Source organism: Mus caroli, chromosome 4 (genome assembly GCF_900094665.2).
Source record: "Mus caroli chromosome 4, CAROLI_EIJ_v1.1, whole genome shotgun sequence".
In the NCBI taxonomy this organism is placed as follows: Eukaryota; Metazoa; Chordata; class Mammalia; order Rodentia; family Muridae; genus Mus; species Mus caroli.
This window is the reverse complement of record NC_034573.1, coordinates 69,078,491-69,097,196: the sequence shown is the minus strand read 5'-3', so window position 1 is coordinate 69,097,196 and position 18,706 is coordinate 69,078,491. Positions and strand designations below refer to the sequence as shown.

The following is an 18,706-nucleotide window of genomic DNA, read 5'->3' as shown; positions in this document are numbered from 1 at the left end:
CGGCTGTCCTGGAACTCACTCTGTAGACCAGGCTGGCCTCGAACTCAAAGATCCGCCTGCCTCTGCCTCCCTAGTGCTGGGATTAAAGGTGTGTGCCACCAGGCCTGGTGTGAAATTTTATTTTATAGTGTAATCAACCTGATGTTTAAAAATCTTCTCAGGTTTTGATGAGAAGTCAGGGCATATATTCAAAATAATTTCTTAATAAATTTAATCCATGATATATAAAATACACAAAAATATAGGCAACCTGTTGTTAAGATAAACAAGTGGAAGACTGTATAAAGCAACACCAATTTAGGAGTAGATAAGTTTGAACTCAAAATTGGTTTTTGCCTTCTGTACATTGCTATAAGTACTTTCTTAACTGGGAGGAGTAACTTTTACTTTAACTGTGTCCCTTTTTTTCGTGCAAAATATGTTCAGTAGGTTGTTCATATAGACAGATTTCCTCCATCCCATGAGACAAGACCCCAAACATGCAAGTACTCCAGGAATTCTGATCAAGGTGCTCTAGGAAGATAAAAATAAAATATGACTTTCAATTTGGTTCTCAATTTTCTGTTTCTCTAATATTATGAGGCTCTCTCTGGACCTGCCAGTAGTATAAATAAGGCTGTTAATAAGGTTTAAAGCTTAGGTCTTTAGCTGGGACAGTCTCCCAGCTACCATTTAAGCTTAACATGATTATTCTAGCCTATGAACCAACACTCTAGATACCTTGATCTGGTCCAGTTTGTGTCTATTCCTCTCTGTGCTAGCTCTCAATTTCCCTGCTTCTGCTTTCTTGTCCCTTCATCACTCCTCTGCCTGGAAGTTCCGCCCCCTACTTCCTGCCCTAGCTATTCCATCATATCTTTATTACAATCAACCAGCAGCAAGACAACCACTGATATATCTCTAGATTGCCTTAAGGCAGATGAGGAAGGACACATATTTACAGACTAGAAAACCCACTGATGGGCTTTAGAATTGACAGTAACAAAATTCTTCCATTTAGCTCCCTGCTAGTACAGAATCAACAAATGAAAATACAGGGACACACCTTCATACAAAGTAAAAACTGGTCACCCTAATACTCCAACTCACAAATTCTAACTCAAGCATATTCTAGTTTTTATATGCTCTGTGGTCTAAATTGAGGTATCAACCTGCCTTAAACACAGTTAACAGCAAAATCCCTTCAAACTTTCTGAGTTTGTTTATAAATACTTCTGAGAATTTGAGAATTTTGTTTTTAATTATATATATGAGCAAGCTGTCTTCATGCACACCAAACGAGGGAATCCGATCCCATTACGGATGGTTGTGAGCCACTATGTGGTTGCTGGAAATGAAACTCAAGACCTCTGGAAGGGCAGTTGGTGCTCCTAACCACTGATCCATCTCTCCAGCTCATTATTTCTGAATTTCATTCATGCATCCAATGTGTTTTGCTGAAACCCACCTCTTAAATCCCCCCTTAACAACTCTTACATACTCAAGCCACTATATCTATCCCTCTTCAATTTGCGTGTGTATTTTTTAATAATTCACTGAGACTAATTAGTGCTTTCAGTAAGAACGTGGTTGTAGTCATTCACTGAAGCAGGAGCAACCTACCAGAACCTGTATACCAGAAGACAACTTGAGTCTCCCCCACCTCAAGCAGCCATCACCATTTCAGCTGTAGGTGGAGATTCACTTACTTCTCTGTTTGCTGGAATTTTGACTAGCTCATTTTGTGCAGGTCTTATGCATATTGTTTGTTTGTATCTGAAACAGCCCTGACATGTTCATAAAACATCGTATCTCAATAGTCTTCCACAATAGATATTCCCATTTGTCTAATGATAGCATAAATTTTATGGGGGTAACCAACCAATTTCTGATTGAATTTAAATCCCCTTTAAGATGGTCTCCATACTGCTCTAGTGTTCACATAAGACAGTTGTCAAAAATCTACTTTCAGATTTGTTAGTGCTAACTCTATATTTGTAGTATTACCTTAAAATATTATATGAAAACTACCTTCCACAATCCTTTTATTGTAATTAGAAAGTAACAAAAAAATCAAAAAACAAAACAAAACAAAAAAAACTGGTTTCCATCAGGAAGGCCTTACTACAGTGCAACCCTTTTTTTTTTTTGACATAAAGTCCAACCTCTCATTTTGTTACTATCTCAAGAGATGAATATCTGTGATCATACTACATAAAATTTTCCTGGAATTTATTGTCTCTGTGTGCTAAGAAGTTCTTCTGGTTCTTAAGGCAGTGATCTTTCACCCCCCCCCCCACCCCATTGTGTCAATAATGATGAGACTCTTAGAAAACTTTACAGATATCAAGCTTGCTCTTATAATTTTAATCACATCATGTACATTATCCATTATTAAATAAACTCTCCATAATGTACTGAAAGAGATAAAAAGAATAACATTATTGTTTCCTTGATAAGTACTTAAATACATAAACATATTTCTGAAATATGCAGTGGCATTAAACATTGCTTAGAGCAAAAATTTAAATGTATAGAGACCACACAAACCATGAGATGAGAAAGTAAACTTGCCCAGTGTCATATACCTACTGTGTGGTAGAATGAAAAGCAAGTTGTATCTGCAATCCAACATGAATTATCTCGAATAACAAACTAAATCTTTTTTTGTTTCTTGTTATGTCCTGATTATAGAGTCTAGGAAACATAACCTCCTAGTAGATAAAACTATTTCTGCTGAAAGCCTGTGCAAATTCTATACTTACCACTTCACCTTTTTAAATGATCTATCAGCATAGTTAGTGGTTTTCCTATGACATGTTGGTGATACATTTTTTTTCTCTGGAGATAGAGAATCCCCAACGGTAAATGTTATATTTCCCCAGAGAAGAGACAAGTATTGTATACCATCAAAGCAGCAATACATTTTTCCCTAGAACAAAGTTCTTAGTACATTTGGCCATGCAGCAATACATTCACAGACACAAATCTATCTTCAACAAACCTTTGGTTTTTGTCCGTATATTCATACCTGTGTGTGTGTGTGTGTGTGTGTGTGTGTATCTGTATGTGTATGTGTGACACTTACATCATCTATTTATTGAACCAGCAGCAAAAATAGTGCAACAGAATGGTCAACTGCAAAGGCCTTGGAGTCAGATGACCAGAAGTTAGACCTTGGTTTAGGTAACATGAAAATAAGCTTGTGCATAAACATACCTCGGGTTTGCTGATAGAAAGGCTCAGTCCTGTTAGAAGCTATTACTTTTTTCATTACATGTAAGTAGCTTCAATGTTAAGATCCCATAGTTATATAAACTACTGACAAAAAAGCATTAATAATGTAATTATAAACTTGTCACCAGTTTTAAGATGCCAGTCAATCAGAAAGTTTGGGAAAAAAAATCTGTGGAAGAAAATGTTACACTGTTGGAAGAAACCAGTGAGAAACTCTGATCTCTTCCTATCGCTGGCCAAACCCCTAGGGCTTTGCTGAATCCAGTAAAGCATGATATAATAAGGTAGGAAAGAGAAAACACCATAGCTTAAGCCAGCACCATTAACCATCGCTGTTTGCTTTCTTACATTCCAGTGTCATGCTGTGTTCAAACTTCCCTGGTCAGGTGTCAAGGCATCTCAGCATGTTGTTGGCTACATGGTGACAAGCTCCCTATTGGGCATATAACAGATGATTAGCCAAAGTGTGTGTCTGGATCAATTTTGAACTAAACTTACAGTTCTCAAAAAAAAAAAAAGGAGAGAGAAAGAAATAAACCCCTTTCTTGTGGTCAAAATTGCTATTACCAACAACAGGTGCACACAGAACAAAGACGGTCTTGTGTGAAAAGAGCTGCTTTCCCAATCGACATCTCCACCTGATCCATCAGCAGCACAGCCTTATTTTCAGACCCTTTTCTCTCAGAAAATACACTGTTATTATCTTTAGACCGCACAGGAGTGAATGCATTTTAATGCAGACCCTTTAGATTTAACTCAAAAGTGCCTACTGATTAAACTCCCAGTGTGGCCTTTACCGGGAGGATGGACCTGACAGTTGGCAATCTGAGAAGATGCTTTCTTTGTCCATAGTTAAGAAACAACTTCATCAACCAAGATGTAAAAGGAACAGAGAATCTCCTCCCAGCTGGCTGTCATTCTGCATCTTGTAAATAAATGTAGCAGGACACAAAGACACAGCAGGTCACCTTAAAAGCACTATCCAAAATCTGAGGGTTGATCTGTGCTGAGTCTTTCATTCTTGCTGAACCCATGCAGATACTAAGAACTCCAAATGCAGTCAGTTTACCAAGCTTCAGAGCTTTCTTCTATTTAGACTTTTCAAGTTGTTATTACTAAACCTATATATGCATATAATTATATATATATATATATAGTTGGTATTTTACAGCCACAATGTGAGTGAACATTGGGAGAATCAATAGAGCAGGTGTTTCTATAGCTTATGTTATTTAACAAACATTTACTACAGAACAACAAAGGTTAAGATAAGAGTTTTGTCCTGGATGGGTCCATAGTCTCCCAAGAAAACATGAAAATTGATAACTGTAAAGAAATTCTGGGATGTAGGCAAGCAAAGAAATGATTTCCTGGGAGCCTGTGCCTGAGAGAATCAAAGATGTTGACTTCAATTGTAAGACTCCAGAACAAGAGACATGCATACAAGCCACGGTGATAGCACAAAGCATGACTTTCTCGGAGACTTTCAGCTATGACATGGTTGTAACTGCCATGGCACAGTCATGTTGCTGAGAGGAGCAGAAGCTGGGAAACACCCAGCGTGGCCACCATACCAAGGTAGGCACTGAGTAGCCCCCAAAGTATTTTCATATCAAGGAAACTACTTCTCATTTCTGATCATAAAACAAGCTTTGAAAATACCTCAGGATCCAATCAATGCATCTGTGTTTCTATCTTCCCAGAGAACAGCTTTGTAGGAGAATTTTAGAAATACTGCAATGAGAAGTTGTAGTGGAGATGCTGAGAATTTGTTAGCCAAATCGCAAGAATACTATTGCCTATCTCTTCTCAAATTTAAAAGTGGTAGTGGAAGGTTTCTTTATCGTTGTTTTGCTTTGTTTAGCTGAGTCTAAACTGTAGTTGAGCACAATATCATGTTTGGGGAGTATATAGAAAATGAGTGAGCCATGGCACATTGCAAGAATTTACAGATTTGGTTTTGTCTTATTTGATAATCACCACAAAGGCAGCAGTTGAAGTATTTGACCTTAAGTAAAAAGTTCATATATGCAAAATCCTAAAACTTATTATTTCTCATTTGGTTGGTGTTAAAGCTGGCATTCATCAGAGCTGCTTCAAGCCAGAGCTTATGTAGAGCATCAATACTTAATCCATCCCCAGTTCCCTAACCCTTTATCTTTCTAATCTTGCCTATTTAAGAGTAATTTTCAAATCATCTTTTCCATTTTAAACTATATAAGATTATTATTATTATTATCTGGCATTTCTGAAATGCTCTTCAAGGTAGATAGTAGTCATAGGCTTATCAGTCTTAGCCATGTCACTGTTTACTAAGTCAAGTTAGAATATCAATCACAAACCATATAGTCTGTTGTCTGTTGTCTGGATTATGCTGGAGCCATAACAAATCATTGTCTCTGCTGGTTCATTTAAGAAAACTTCATTCTGCCTATTTCTTTATGATGATTTTACTTTTCTGGGGTGGTCTCATATGTAGAGGTTAAATTCTTTTGAACAAGAGGTTCTCTCTTTCTCTCCTTTCTTTGTTTCTTTGTTTCTTTGTTTCTCTCTCTCTCTCTCTCTCTCTCTCTCTCTCTTTCTTTCTTTCTTTCTTTCTCTCAGGCTTTTATTACTACTCTAATGTGTTCAAGGCCAGCCTAAGCAGAACCTCAGAACCTCCCCTAAAAAATAAATTAAATAATAAACGAAACCAGCAAAACCCATTACACTCATTCCAACTCAACAACTTTTTAGTAGCCATAGGTAATAATTGTGACTGTCCATGAATCCAGTCCACTAGGAAAGCAGAAAAAGAAAGAAGATTGCTTAAGAGACTAGAAAGTGTAGAGACAGATTTTTGATTCTCAGATGGGGTGGTTAGCACTTACTTGGTTCTCATCTTGACATTTCAGTGTTTGACTAAATCAGCTGGCCTGTGAATCCTAAAGATAAAAACATTTACCTCTCAACTTACTTTTTCTCCACAAATGAACACTCATAACCAGGTACCATAAGATCTAGAATCAAAGAACATACAGTTTGCTATAAAACATGAAGTCATATAACAACACTTAAATAATATTATGTGACTCATCCTCTTAAGGTTTTAAAAACATTTGTGTATGCAAAAATCCTCATTTATGTTTCTGTTCATACAAGAACCTCCCAGTGATTTGAAAAGATTAGATTTAACTCCAGTGACACAAATTCTGGCAGACTGTATTTGTCTTTGCACATCTGTTTCTTAAGGTTTTCTGGTAGTAGATATTTTGCTGAGACTCCAGCTTTTAGTTCCATGTGTGTCAAGTGGCACATAGGAGCTGGAGAAAGGACAAACGCCTCAGGAGGAGGTGGTTTGGGTAGGCAGCCTTTTGGTCTACCTTCCTGCGTCCCATATTTAGTTTACATGATTAGTACAAAATAAGATTTAAAGTGGATGTTGCAGAGATCAGCCTGCCCTTTTGGTTTCCCATTGTGGAGTGCCCCTCCCTCTTAGGCTCTGTCTGCTCAGGGCTGTCTCTACCCAGAGAGCAGAACTGCTGCAGTGGCTGAGGAAGTGTAATTAGTATAGTTAATGAGCGGTGACATGCTGCCTCCCTTTGAATTCAGAGAAGCTAGGGTGCTGTCTCTGGGAAGGTGGGAATTTACCCCCCCTTCTCCAAGTAATTAATTGATGTCCTTGTCATCAGGAGAATAAAATTTTCAGACTAATTGTTGGTAATGGTGGATGTTATTGTGCAAGTGGGGCATTGATTTCCTTGTTTCTTTCTTTTCTCTTCTTGCAGTATTGATCCTTGTCACAGCTCAGAAATTCTGCAATAACCTTATAAATAAATAAATGAATGCATAAATAAGTAAATAAATAAATAAACAAACCCTGCACTTCTAGGGGCTTTATTGCAGGGGCACATAGAATCCAAAGTGGAGTTGTGGTTGAGGATTCTGGGATCTTTTAGTCTAGTCTGTCCCTGTCATTTTGCTAGCTGGATGCCTTTACAGATCCTTTTAGTGATGATGCTGAGGTAACTTTTATATTTTCTATCATGTGACAGATGATGTTTTCTGAGTAGACACTCTAGATAAAGGGAAATATTTCTGAGGAAAATACAGAGTGTATTATAGTAGGTCTTAAAATTGTGCTAACTTATCTTACCTTTTTTTATGGGAATCCAGATTGGAAACTGAATGAGTAATTTGGTGTTTCATCAAAAAATTCTGATTTAACATGTGATTTTTTTAAAATTCTAAAATATTTATTAAATACATTTTATATGTATTAGTATGTGCACCTCGAGAGTGCAAGTGTCGGCAGAGGTCAGAAGAAGTTACTAAATACTGCACAGTAGGTGCTTATGAGTCACACTGTAGGTGCTAGAACTAAAACTAGATCCTCTACAAGAACAAGTACTCTTAACAACTGAGGCTGCTCACTAGCCCCAAAGTAGGGAATTTTTATTAGTACAAAGAACATAGGCCGGGCGTGGTGGTTCGATCTTGCTCGATCCAAAACTTCACCATTAGCTTTCACAGGCCAGCAACTTCAGTCTCATTCTCCCTCAAGTTTTATTATTAAAACATTTGGATGAAAAGAACACTGTGTTTCCCTAAGACTTCATCTGTCCTTGGTATCAGTTGCTCTTGAAAGAGTTACAGCCTTTCTGGCTTTGATCCGTAATAATTGCCACAGCAACTATCTTTAGTGCCACAGAGCAAGGATTCAAATTGTTGTTAGTCATAGACCAACTCTGGGGAATACAGCTGTTCTTTTTTTTTTTTTTTCACATATCACACACAACAAAAAAGACCAATTTGAAAATTATTATGTATTTTGTAAACAATCGTAAGAGTATTACTGCCTGCTTTATTAGAGGCCTTTGTGCTTTGTAAGCTAAACACTCAGCTGATCTCCGGTAGTTACCATTAACTGGCTTCTTCAGATGTGCCAGGAACTTTGTAAGACTCTGGAGTCGAAGATAAATAATGCACACAATCCCACCCCTGAAATCAGTGTCTAATGGCATCTTCATGATTTTGTTTTTCTTTTCATTTTTTTCACTCATACTTTAGCACTACTACAATAACTAGATTTTGCTAGGTTTCCAATACAATGTAGCCCTGAGTTTTACTTTGATGTAATTAGACTTGGACTTTGTTTATTATATTTCTTATATTCACTGGTGTGGGGTGATGGTTTGTTTTTTCCCCGAAATTCAGGAAGCTCAGAGGTTCAGTGCAGTTAGAGTGGGAACAAAAGTCTCACAGCTGTAATTCAATGTCTGTATTTGCTAATTCCACAGACAGAAAAATACGTTCTTCAGACGTGTATGCTTTTGGAGCCGTCTCAGAGAAATTCATTTTCTCCCCTCATGTTCTGTTACTTGAGTGTATGTAAAATGAGATTAGGGGTGAGCATTTGTTCTTTATTGTGTTTCGCTGGCAGAATTGCTGCTGTTCTGTAGGCTGCGGGAGCATTTAAGAACCATAGCATTGTATGCTACAATTTCAACCAAATTTCCCCAGCTAGATGAAATAGAGGACTGCAGAGAGAAATGTAGAAACTTCCAGTATCATACAGATTCTTTTATGTTCTATCCACTCTCAAAATCACTGAGTAAGGTGCTCTGCTTGTTTTTAATATCTATCTTGGAATAGGGGAATCTTTCAGAGCATACCATCTTTATTCGTTTCTTTACCCACATCACTATTTATAAGAAAGGTTAGCTCCCTTGAATTTTGTTTGGTATCCTGCTGTATTTTCAACATGCATCTTCAACTTAGACTGAACCATATTCAGTACAATAAAATGAGACTATACTTCTCTAAATATGTTTAAAAGCATATGTTTGAAGTAAAGTGAGATTTTTTTTCAGAATAAAATTGCCATTTGCTTTTAGTTATTCACATGATAACTGGAATTTTTGTTTTGTAACAGGAATTCATTTTGCAATGACATTAAAATGATTAAACAGACATATATACATTTTCTAGGAAGTTTATGACTGTTCGGATATGTCCACCTTTAGATCAGAAAAGAAGTATTTTTAATCATTTAGCTTTTCTTAGCCTTGTTCCCTTTGTACAAATTTTAGAGACAAGTTTAGCCATTGAATGACTTTCAGTGGTATTCATAATTGATGTTGAAAAATTGATAGCTGACAGAATGGATGGGAAGATATTCTGAAGCCTCTTCTAGTCCCTCACTGTCAGGCTCACAATATTTAAATATATTTTATAATTTTTAATGAATGAAAATCATATACATTTATAGGTATTTTATGTTTAGCTTCCCTGAGGTAGCTATTTCTTACATGGCAGAGATATATGATAGATATAGATAGGCATAGAAATATGATATATTTCTATGTAGGACTTTACCATGAAAGTGAAGGAATAAAGACTTACCAAGTGAAAAGATAAATTTTGTAGTGACACATGACACTCAGGAGCTAAGCTTGGAGAATACTCATCATTTTGAAATCAACAAGAACTACAGTGTGACACAGGGAGAAAGAGAGAGAAAGAGAAAGAGAGAGAGACAGAGACAGACAGAGACAGAGAAAGAGAGAGAGAGAGAGAATAAGTTACAATAAATTTAAATCAATTTAATGAAAGAAAAGCTAGACTAAATTTACATGATTGCCATTGGGGTGTAGTGTAATGTTACATACATAAGTAATTGCTTGAGAATCTTTTCAACCAAAGAGTTGGACTGAGAATGTAGGGTTTGTGCAAACCCTTCAAGAAATGACAAATTTACCAAAACAGAAATGATTAGAAAATTCTGTCCAGGCAAGGAGTGTTCCAGTGTCAAGTCAGAACTGAGAACCCCCAATGGCGACAGTGAAAAGCAAGCCTGGGTTGACAGGCAGGCTTATTCATCACACCTGATTCTAACTCTCACACTTACTAGTGAGTGGGATGCACCATGAAGGGCACAGCATGGCAATCCCTGACTTCAAAGGATTTTAACTGAGTACAAGCAGTGTGATCTAATCAAACAGGGATGATTGAAAATGCATCCCCTTGAAGAACTTGGCAAAGCATCTCAGAGATACCCGGCTCAATGATCACATTCTTTTATCTGTGTTTAAATTTTGAGTGCTGTTTTTGTATCATCTTTGCACGCATAAGTGTAACAGTTGTGGGGACTTTGTACATTTCTTTGTTTGACTAATGGACACTGCACTCCCTTGGTGGAAAACTGTTTCACGGAAAACGTACACATTGAGCATGTAGAGATCTCTCCCACAGCAGTGTACAGAACACCTATATATGTGGACCATGATGCAGGATGACAACTACCATAATTTTTCTGTATTCAGATTCATTAAAGTGGTTATATGAAGCAACCCCGTTCTTTGTTAATGACAGATTTATTGAACGCAAGCTTTCAGAAGGCTTGTACCAGAAATCCTATTAAAGTGCTATCCATTAAACCATTAAACTGGTCATTAAAGCTGTTAGTGCAGACTGTTACTCGTGAGTTATTGGTCTCAGCATTCTCAGCGGTTTCTGCCAATACCATTCCATCCTATGCTCTATTATGTCTGTTCTACCAGCTTCTGTCCTTTGCTCAGAATTTCTGGTGTGTATGAGAGGCAAAGAACAGGAGGGATGCTTTGTTGTGTGGGTAGAAATGAGAGAATAAGACCATGTGTCTTTTTCTTCCTAATTACACAGAGTAAAGATTGTGCTTAAAATCTCATGCTAATTTTCATTTGATTTAACTTAAAAAAAAAATAAACTTTACTGAAAATCTCCCCACGTGGAAAGCTGTACTTTTGTTTTTCATTACCATAGAATTTTTGGGGAATGAAATGATGTGGTATGGATATATCATTAGACCAAAACTGGAAGAGACATGTGGAGTTAATCTATTTTCCTTACTGTCCACAGTTTTGAAATATGAAATTAAGATTCCTGATAGCAAATTCATAATTTATATATCTGTTGGAAGGCCATAGTTGAGAGCTAAACATCAAAGCCAAAAACGTGCAGAGTGACTCATGGAGAACAGCATCTTTGTCCAAGTCTGCATTTCATTATCAGCAATAAGAAACAATATCTGTTTCATTGTTTTATGAACTAAGAAAGAATCAGGTATAATGATGATGGAAGATAGACTCACCACTCCTCATCCTCAAGCTAACAATTTCAACTTCTTTTGTGAGTTTGGAAGGGTTGAGCTAGTGCTGTGCTGGCTTTTCAGTACTCCTTGATGGTAAATCCATACAGTATGTTTCCTCCATAGACCATAAAGTCCAGGTGACTCGCCTGCAATGGATTGTGCAAAATGCCATCCCAAGTATTGAACTCTGCAGTCTGATTCTTCTGTCTCTAATGCAACCAACGAAATCAAATGTGAGGTTTTGGAAAGCATCCTAAAACTCAGTTTTCTTCTCATTTTAGAAAGCAGTGGGATGCTTCCAAATTAGAAACTAAAGAACACAGGTGTAACACAGGGAAAATGCTTAGAATAGTATGAATGCCCTGACCCCAGTGATATATTATTGTCATCAGTAAGCAGTAAGCAGGAGAAGTGTATATGTGTCCATATATTTGTGCTGTAGGTGTATGTACATATACATTTTAACAAAAATGCTGTTTTGCTATCATTTGAATCTGTAGTATCTGTCTACATCAGTAGATAAGTGGCAGGTTTTTAGGCTTTACATTAGTCATACTGGTTTACCAGCCTCCTATTATATTAAGTTTATTCAAGATTTCTTTTCAAAAATAGAAATTATTCTGTGGTGACTCTACAATTGTCCAGAGCAAAGACTTGTTTTTCACCTTCAAAATTGTAGGTAGAATAGAGTATATGCTGGTGTATCTAAAGGACAGCCTTTGGAAATTGATGTGTGTGCCTGGCTCAGTGTTTGAAGAAGATACATGGTAGGAAAAGTATTAGTCAGATAGGGAAAAAAGCCAGACCTTCAGACTAGGAAACAGTACTGATGAGCTCTTATCCCTCTATAACTTGATTCTTCATTTTGTAAAGGTGAGAATTAGATTCTGGGTATGTCACAGTTCACAGTTGCATGATTCCAGTAGCTACCCACATGCACATAGTCCTCTTCCTCCTGTCTTCATCTTCTACATGCTTATCATTTCCATCTTTCTTATCAACTCCTTAGTGCGTGTTTAGACCTGGCGATACATGCAGTTCTTAAGAGGTATGTCAATATATGTTCTCACAAGTACATCGTATTTGAAAACATGTAATTGAATTGTTTGAACAGTGAATACATAAAACAAGCCTGTGCTGCCATTTTTATTGCACTAAAAAAAAAAATCTTAAGATATAATTATACTCATTCTTTCCATTAAGTTTATAAATACTAGAAAATTTTACATTAGGCACAAAAGAATAGATGAAGGCTAAATGAATTATCAAGGTATAAGACCAGGAGATTATCCCAAATCTTTGTTCCACATGTGGATCTCTATCTAGCTTTATTCACATCAGGTTCCTTCCACCCTCTACCCTTTCCCAAAAAGAATAAAATATACAGCTGGCAGGATGAGTCAGTGGATAAAGGTTCTGACTTCCAAGTCTGACAACATGAGTTCAATCTACCACACACTCACATACCACACACACACACACACACACACACACACACACACACACACACAGAGAGAGAGAGAGAGACACACACACCTACAAAAAATAAATAAGTGTAAAAATTAAGGACAGAGAAGTAGTAACAGAAGTAGACTAAAATGCTGACTTTAGAAAACAAGATGTTAAGAAGTACATGGTCTGTTCTCTTTCCATTCCTTTCTATGATGAGGTTTCATAGGAACACTGAGTAAAGATGAATCACTGAGTCAAGTCAGCCACCTTCTCTCCTTATGGCTTAAATATTCCATTGTTATACTCCAGTGTTAGGCAAGTAGAGATATGGGTTCTGAAGGAATCAGAACACAATTTACTTTTCTGCTACCCCCTTAGCTATAACATCGGCTTTGTAAATTGACTCACTATTTAACTAAGCAGGACATCTATCTCATTATACATAGAGGCACACAAACACAGGTTTGACAGTAATGCTATGACATTGATCAGATTTGATCAATGAAAGAAAGCCTGGGCTGACTCTAACCTGCACTGACCATGTAATTTAGTACCTGAATTGAAGTATTGGAGAATGAGAGATGGTCCTATCAATAATTGTATCAGGAATACAGATGGAAACAAGATATATAATCTAAATTAAACTCAGCCTTTATGACAACTCTAGTTGGATATAGTCATTCTATCTGACCAGAAACTGTCCATTCTCTCTGTTGCTCCCAACATTATGACCTGTACTTACTCATTGTAAGATATATGTTTTCACATTTACTGTGTGGGAAACATTGAATTATAATACTGGATAAAATATAAACCCAATCCCAAAAACTCTATTGATTCCTTTCTAGTTTTTCAAGTGTTAAAATGAAACATAACCAATGCAATTTCAAGAAAACACTCTTTTTTCTAAACAGCTTTTCGGTTCAGAAAGAAACTGGGCTCAAACTCCAGATTGTTAGGTTGTGTAAGCTCTTTTTGTTTGCTTATCATGTGTGAGAAGAAAGAAGGAGCTCCCGTGTCTTTAGAATGTGTACATTTACAAAAATACCCACACACCATGGAAATAAGGAGCAGTGACCACCCTGGGGGATTCTTTAATTTGAAGCCCATAGTGCTATGTCTTCAAGGTAACCAGGTTAGCAGCCAGGAGTCAGTGTGTGAGCTCTTCCCAAAGGCACCTGCTGGGAGTTCCCTTCTCCACCTGATAGTTACAGAGTGAGGTAAGGAGTTCTTTCAATGGTAGTTTATAATTCTCTATTTCTGCCATGGACAAGAAGAAAGCATTAAATTTTTATTTTCTGATCCAGAAAACACGGTATTGATTAAACATTAACAAAAGTCTTATTTTTCAGTTTTGAAGTTTATCTGTTTTTTATGAGAAAGGATAAATGATTTAACACAAAGCAAAAGATAATGAAAAAATAAAAAAAAAAAACCTTCCTAATAAATGGCAAGCAAGAACAATACTGAAAGGCTAAGGTGCATTTTGACTCCATGATGCAAAGTAAAATAAACTGATGTTTACAGTCCCATTAGAACATTCTACATTTTATGAACAATTAATACCGTTGATTAGAGTCCGCTAATGTCTTTTACAAACCTCATTATGGTTTGTTTCTGCTAGTTTCCCTTAAAGTGTTGTATGTTCCTTGCTTTAATGATATGAATCACAGTAATCATGAAATCAAGACATCCATTCATCATTGCTCTTCCCTTTTACAATCTACTAACGTTCTGGTTTTTAAGAATGGGCAGGTCTCCATTATCAAGTAGAAACAGAAAAGTAAGCAACACATGTAGGGACTTGTGCTCTGTTTTGTTATCTCTGCCAAAAAGTAGATGAGTTCCAAATGATAGAGTTGGACATGTTGTTACATAATAAATAGAGGGGCAGAAATGGATTGCCTTGCAGCAATAACAAAGCAACTCCCTATCTTTTATAATTCCAAGTGAAAGTAGAAACAATTGCCTTGAAGGGAAAACAAATACTGCTAGCTTGCTAAGGCTGGGTAGACAAAGGCTGTTCTGACCCCACTCAGTAGATGCATGTGGGAGAGAGAAGGTGTGCTCCTTTTCAGTTAAGACTTAAAACGCATGCTTTGCCCTTCATCTTTAAGGGTGCATACAGAATCACCAATATTAGCAAGCGGTGCATAGCCTATTCATTTAGTACCCAAACCTGGGTACCTTCAGGAAAGGAAAGATACCTATATGAATTGGTTTAATAATGCACGTGGATTATATTTAATAGATAATTATTTTCTCTAATCAGAACACAACTCTCAATCCACAGTGTTTCTGAGAATGCATGCCCCATTTTAATTAATAACTATTTTAGTTGTTCGCTGATCAGGTGTCTCATTTTATAAATCTTTATGGTCACCTCTTGTCAATTTAGCCTACTCTATCTCTTTACTCAGAAAAGATTAAGTAATTTCTGACAGACTTTTTATGCCTGAAAGCTGTGTGCAAGTCATTTAAGTTTTTTCTCTTTGCCACATGGCATGAAAGATACTGGTATATAAACTGTGAAATTCTTCTTCTTGAGCCCTTAGGAAAACACTGTACATTTCTCCACCCCCTAAAACTTGTTCGTTTGACGAGGCTGGCTTCCCAAGCACTAGAATTCGAATTGGGCTACCACACCCAGCTGTCTCCCCTATTATTATTACTCATTTATCTCTTGGAGGAGATAAAAAGCTAACAATCGAAGTAGCCTGATTAAAACAATTCCCTGAACTCATCCTTCTACAACATAGCCTTTTGGGATAAGTGTTTTTCTTCTGTTTTTGTCTACATTCAGGAACATGTTGGTCAATGTCTCTGGAATACTTAGTTTCTAGATCTTAATGGTGTATTTCTTCTCAAACTCTTATTTGAGGAGATATCTTAAAAATAATCTCTTCCACAGCCATGAAGTCAATTGTCCAAGGCTTATGCTACTATCTTCATTTTACTGATGCCATGGCCTGTTAAGATCATTTAAACATACTTCTAGGAGGGAAATCAAGGAAACTGGTGATGTATCTGTACTGCTGTGACAGAGTATAGGAGAACATGTTGACCAAAGAGAGTCACCTCAGTTACCTCCCATAATCCTTTCTACTTCCTCTACATATCAGATTGCTAAACATATAATGATTAAATTATACTTTATATATGAAGGTTTGTATTTGCTACAAACTGTAGTCTAAATTTTAAATCTAACCGTTGCACAATATAATCTTGATTCAATTCTGTTACCTGAAGGCAAATTTCTGCTGGAAAAAAAAATGTCTGCCTGAATGAAGCACATTTTCACGACATTTAACAAGTGTGGTACATTTATAAATTTATATGGGAATTGTGTACGTCTCTTCTACTGTTCAAGGGAGACTGCTTCTGTGTCCATGGATTAACACTGGTAATCTTGTAAAATCCTGTTTTGATTTTTCACATTGTAATGGCAGCCTAGATTCAGAGATATTGTTACAAGTAAAGACTCAACGAGCGCTGATAACTAATTGGATAAGGGGAGCCGAGACAAAAATGAGGGCACAGACTTGACACACAGGGGAAGGAAATGATAAGAGAGAACAGAGAGGACACAGCCGCATGTCCTGCTGCAGCTAATCGGAGCTGAGAAATGGCTGCCTCCCCTTTGTCTCTCAGACAATGCTGTCACTTTCCAGCTCATCTTACATCTGGCTCATGGGGGATTTTTAGCTTCAACTAAATTCACGATCTTTTCTCGGAGGGATGTTCTCATGGCAATTACAACTGCATGCTAACTGTGGAAAATATAGGCCTTCCCAAACTTATAAGCATGTTTCCCATTCATGTGGATACATACATACATCAATTTGGCATTTCCAATCAGTGGATGGGAGAAAATATGAATACAAATAAATAAATAGATATGTAGGTAGGTAGATAGATAGATAGATAGATAGATAGATAGATAGATAGATAGATAGATAGATAGATAAGAAACCACTTTCTGTAGGAATTAACAGTTAGGTCCAGGCTGCTCATCTAACCTCAAAAGGGGCTTGAGCGCCTGAGAGTGAGCCACACTACTATGTGGAAAACTAGGATTTCTCCTGATGGTAAGGTCATTGAAAGTTCAGGAGAGGTTTTTTTTTCTTTTTTAAAAGATGGTCTAGCCCATAGTTTGGCTAGTAATAAACTTGGTCTAGTCCTCCTCTATAATTAAATTTTTGTTATTTGTTTTGCAAATGTAAAAAAACAGGATGAGTCTGTTTTTGTGGTAATCCTTTGATGAGTTTCTAAAGGAATATTTTGAGGTTTTGAGGTTTTGTTCCCCTCCTTGGATAATGTGAAGGATGAAGTGGAACACTGAGAACTTATGACTATGGATTGTGTGGTGTTTTGAAATGGGGAATTATATTTTTCTTTTGGCCCAAGGGTTGGGTTTTAGGAAGCCATTAAAGAATGTTGCTTTAAAGTGATGACCTTAGCACTGGGAAAATGGGTCATGCCCGGGGAGTGCCACTCAAGGACTATACGATGTTGTGCAAATTTCTGAGGCGTCTGTCCTGTACTTAGAATCACAAACAGAGGTCAGCAGTTCTCACAGAGTTCTGCTTCCAGCTTTCCTTGCATTGTATTTAAGAGCCAGGAGAGGGGTGGGTATGAAACTATCAAGTAAACTTTGGCTTAGCGAGGGAGGAAGCCTGGCAAACTTGAGTTTTCTACCCAGTAGCTATTTTATTATAAAGGAATCATCTAACTTGTGTGCACCTTAATCATCAGAGTGAGAGAACCCAATAACCACGATACTCATGCCTAGGAGTTTTAGAAAATGGAATGAGTTAACACGGCAAATATTACCCCTGTTTTATAGACACACTTACATTTTCATTGTGGCTTTTTAATGAAAATGCAGTACATAATTAGAACTTCATCTGCTGTATGCAGCATGTTTTTTCACTTACTTATTTTAAGACAAAGTTCTAGTTGATAAAAAAAAATTAGAACTTTAAGACCAACTATTTGATATTGGCAAGTATCTAAATGAGATTTGGCTGTCTTTGAATTACCCACAAAGATTTTCTTGCATCTAGTGTGTTCCACCCATCTTAGAAGCAACTGAGTTGAAAGTCTCTTAGCATTAAAATGACTTTCTTTGAAGCTGTTGTGAGGAGTAGCAGTCTAGGCTGGGATGTAAAGCCCTTTGTCACCTTGGTCAAGTTGTTACTGTCTGGGTTGTGAGGGTCAAGGGTATATTGACTGGATGGAGAAATTAATTAAAATTACAATAAGGCGTTCTTAGTTATGAATTCTGTGGATATGTGGCATATGGATTTCGTAGAGTTTATGTAATATGAAAACCCATCAATCAACTTTTTGTTTGAATGAAGATACCCACTATATTGTTACCTTTCAAAACTCGGCAGAGACCTAGGCAACACCCTAGCTGAGGAAGGTGCTAAAGAAAGTGAGTGGTAAGAAGGCATCAGCATTACAAAGAAGGTTGACAGAGGGAGACAAGGAAGGGAGATTTTGAACAGAAAAGAACACACAAGCAGTCAGTTGGCTCTAAGGAAAAAAATCACTAAGTGTCAAACTATTCCAGTGACCTCGTCTTAATTTCTAGTAGGAAGCTGCATGGTCAGGGTGGACCAGCCAAATATATAAGGTTGAAATGGAAATCAACTTCCCTACCAGCCAGCATCTAGGCTGCTCTTGGTTCACCTTGGCCATGACTTTCACCTTTAAGAGGCTGCAACAAGAGAGGCCTAAGGATATAGAAGCAAAGCTCTCACATCATCACCAACACCAACAAAGGGAAAAAAAAATAGCTTGGGAATTAGAGCTTCACTCATTAATGATCTCTGCCTTAAGGTGGATAAAGGGAAGGTGATTTTCAAAGCACATTTCAGCTTTCTCTCTCTCTCTCTCTCTCTCTCTCTCTCTCTCTCTCTC

General features: G+C 37.1%; 1 protein-coding gene across 43 annotated transcripts in view; it reads left to right on the top strand.

The window, feature by feature from the left end:
* Ptprd (protein tyrosine phosphatase receptor type D) overlaps nucleotides 1-18,706 on the top strand; it is a 2,211,569-nt gene that overhangs the window by 2,118,603 nt on the left and 74,260 nt on the right. The gene's annotated exons all lie outside the window — the stretch shown is intronic.